At 43.6% G+C, this 4,105-nt stretch overlaps 1 pseudogene; it reads left to right on the forward strand.

Moving 5' to 3' along the window:
- Positions 1-2,131: 2,131 nt before the first annotated feature.
- On the forward strand, positions 2,132-3,801 carry LOC115318217 (annotated as a pseudogene).
- The last annotated feature ends 304 nt before the right edge of the window (positions 3,802-4,105 follow it).

Below are 4,105 nucleotides of genomic sequence, written 5' to 3' on the forward strand. Positions count from 1 at the left end.
TCAAGTACAATGGCAATCAAATGCGGAGTCCCACAAGGTTCAATCTTAGGTCCCCTTCTTTTTCTTCTATATATAAACGATATTACAGCAATCACGGGATCTCATGAGCTTATTTTGTATGCGGATGACACCAGCGTATTTTTTGCAGACTCATCCAAAGCCCAGTTAGAACTATTGGCAAATAGCTTTCTTGCCGACCTAGCTACATGGCTTCAAGCAAACAAGCTAAATTTAAATACGAAAAAAACGAAGTATATATACTATTTGCACCTAAAAACAAACGCGACAGTATAAACTTAGTTATACATTTTAAAGATGAAATTATAGAACAAGTCCACGAACAAAAATTTTTGGGAGTTTGGTTTAATCAAGAGCTAAATTGGAACACACACGTGAATAAATTAAGTTCCGAGCTTTCACGGTCGGTTGGATGTCTATATAAAATAGGGAACCTTATACCAACATGGCTAAAGAAAAACTTATATTATTCGCTCTTTTACTCTAAGCTCTGTTATTGTCTTCTAGTGTGGGGCACGACATCGACCACAAACTATAACTCGTTGCTCACACTGCAGAAAAAAATGTTGCGCTTACTTGAAAATTATAAGGGTAAAATACAAGACCTGCATACTGCACCACTTTTTAAAAAATATGGCATTCTTAAGGTGAATCAGATATATTATTTTAAATTATTACAACTGATTCACAGACAAAAACTATATGTGACGGATTTAAGTGACGTAAGGCATGCATACCCTCTTCGACACACATATAGGCGGCCCCCTCAGACCCGTACAAATTATGGAACACAAACAATGGAATATCAAGTCAGTAAAGCTCTGAATAACATTAAAGACCACATAAATTTTAATAACAATTTTGGTAAATTTAAAAGGGATCTCAGGACACTCATGGTGGGCAGTGATAACCCCTTATTATTTGAATTTGCATGTAATAACTAGTTGTTTTTCTGGTATATTCAAAAAATGAATATAGTGTTTAATACTAAGCGTTAACTTTGTGAACTTTGTGCTGCTGGAAAGCGCTGCTTTGGGGACAGGGACCTTTGTCAGGCTTTGAGCCTTTAGTCTCTGTCTCCATTTCGGTTGATTCCGGAAAAAATAAACATTCATTCATTCATTCATTCAAATTACCAAGAAAAGTATTAAATTGCAGTAGTTTATTTACTGTAATTGAATTACTACCAAACTGATGTATGCCTCTCCCAATATGCCGTAATATCCCGAGTGATACCCCACCCCCCAAAAGATAACCCACCCCAATCTTTTCCACAACTTGCTATTTCAAAAAAAAGGAAACGAAAGATCGATTATTTTTAGCAATGCAGGGCGCTGGTCAACGGTGACCTTGACAGAAACTGTGCTTCCTAGCTATGACAGGAGATCAGCGACCGGTCCTAACTGAGAAGGACAGTCGTTTTTGATTCCACCCAATCAGGATTTTCGAGGCCACAAAACTAAAAACAGCATATATTCTAGCTTTTTTTGATCGCACACTGAAAGTTGGCCCGCTGCTTATGTTCGCCTATTCGCTCTTTTATATTAGGTGGAGTATCTCTGGGGTCATAACGATATATAGGTTTTAGATTTGTTCAGACGTTTCTGCTTATACATCACTGTATATCATGCAGCTAAGCCCGCAACTACTTGTTTGAAAATATATGACTGCACAAAATGCAATATATAATACTTTGACTGTAGGATATCTGACCTTAGTTAATAAAACATTGTTCTTGCAAATGCTAAGGAAATTGTGCCTTTTTTCTTCTTTAGCCCTGGGCTGCACCAAGCCACACGGATCTGCAATTGGTCAGAGAAACGGAATCCCTGAAGCAACCGTGGCATACATTTTAACTGTCATACCTCTGCTCGCTATTCCATGGAAGATTTTAATGGTATGCATTGCTGACCGGACGCACAACGTAACAATAATCTTGCTTACACTCCAATCGCTTGCAGTCCTACTCAACGGCCTTCTCTGCTTCAGTGACTTTATGATCAAAACGCCAAACCGAAGGGGGAGGTATCATGCCCTGGAAGGGAACGTAACGCTTTTGAACTCATTCTCAGTGTGCGTTAAACCGCCGGAGAAGTGTTTCTTTTCGTGCCCAATGGATGCCACTGAAATCAGCGAAATCGATGTGAGCTACATTTTTCAGAGCACATCCACCATTTGCCACATTCTCTGGAATAGCACTTCTGATTTCCACAGTTGCACATGTCAGTTGAATTGCCCTTGCACAGCGGGTTCGACCGATCAACGAGTTGTGTGGTTCTATGCCATGTTTCATGCGGTGGGGTTGTTGTGTGGGATTGCTCTGGTTGTTACCTCCGACGCTTGCGTTTCTGATATACTGGGTGAAAATGTTGGAGACTTCGGATGGCAGCGAACGGAAGGGGCGATCGGAATGGGAGCCGCTGGTCCTATCGTGGGAGCCATGATCGATGAAGCCAACCGATGGACGGGTTGACGATCAGGCTACCTTCCAAGTTTCTTCGTCTATGCACTGCTCATGATCTAGGACAGTGCCCTCCTCTGTTGCGTCCCCACTCCTCGGATGACCAAGCTATCGGTCAACTTTTTCAAGGACATCTCTGTTGCGTTCGTCAATGTCTAACTGGCCGTATTCGTCTTCTGGACATGCACCCTCGGAGCCTTTTTTTAAATTTACGTGACCTACAACACGTGGTTTTGGGAGGACATGGGGGCCTCTAAACTGATAATCGGGTTAATATCTGCAGTGAGTTGCACATGCCTTGAACTACCCTTCTTTTCTGCGTCCGCTTGGATTCTGTAAAAAACGCGCTATTATCCCTCGTATAGATTGACGTTCTTGATCTTCGGGGTGAGGTACATTGGCTCTGCCTTTCTCTACAACCCGTGGTTCGCTCTGCTCGTCGAACCCGTCATCGGGGCTGCAGTTCCACTCGGGGTACCCGCCATGACTGTGTTCGCTGAAGAGGTGGCGCCGGAAGGCACCGCGGCGTCCGTCTTGTGCGTCCTCAACATTTGCGAAGGAGCCATCGGTACGTTTAATGCGCACTCAGGTATGCCATATTCAGTAAAAGCATAAGGAGCAAAGGGCGCTTAGCAGCCAATGGAATTACGGCATTAACGGACAAGAAGGACGAAGGAAAAATCACGATCGTAGCGTTAACATAATGGGCTGGACCCCGCAACATAATAGGCTGCACCAGGCGCGGTGCCTCACGGATGCTTATCACCATATTGATGCGCATTATTAACACGAAGACAAAGGTTGAAATACTACGATATAATCATTCGCTGAATAGCGAAACAAGTTTTCTGACGTATACTGCCAGTGCCTTCTATATACCTTCAGTGCCAGACAAAAGGTCGCAGAACAATGAGCCGGCGTCTTCGTCGGAAGTGCGGCCTGTCGCAGTGAGGCGCGCCACTGAAACAAGGTCGTTGTTTGCTGCCACCGTTATAGTCACTGTACACGCACGGTAGTGGCTGCAAACAACCCACTTTAGTCTTTTTTGTTTTACGTTCTTTTAGTTTTGCGGCATTATGCTACTGCATTGAAAACAAGCGTATTTTATGAGTAGCCACCGTTCTCCTCCCCCCTCATCCCCCCCAACCTCCCTCCTCCCCAACCCCCTCGCCCCCCCCCCCCCCAAAAAAAATAGAAATTTAGATTGCATTTATTTTAGTAGCACGTATGTCATTTCAGCGTATCTCTACGGTGAGATCACGGAAACCATGTCGAACGGCGAAGACAAAATATTCCCAAGTGACGATGCAGACCCCGTGTAGTGTGCTTGGATTTCAGAGCGTTCCCAATTCCTCGATTAGGGTCGCGTCATTTCCGTCCGCTTCCCCCTCGACGCACGACAACGCAAGGCGTGCTCGCCTGCGAAACCTTCGATTTTCTTGAACCTCAAGTAAAGAAAATATTCGAAATAATTGAACCCGAACTTTTCGAAACCGTGAAAGATTCGAACTTTTCAAATTCAGAACTCCACTGTTTTTGACAGTTGCGAACTTTTTGAATGCGAACCTCGGCACGGTCGAAAATATCGAAGTCTTTCAATTTCGAACCTTAGTTCGGTTCGAAAAT

The sequence above is a fragment of the Ixodes scapularis genome, unplaced genomic scaffold (genome assembly GCF_016920785.2).
Source record: "Ixodes scapularis isolate PalLabHiFi unplaced genomic scaffold, ASM1692078v2 PGA_scaffold4__175_contigs__length_147842914, whole genome shotgun sequence".
In the NCBI taxonomy this organism is placed as follows: Eukaryota; Metazoa; Arthropoda; class Arachnida; order Ixodida; family Ixodidae; genus Ixodes; species Ixodes scapularis.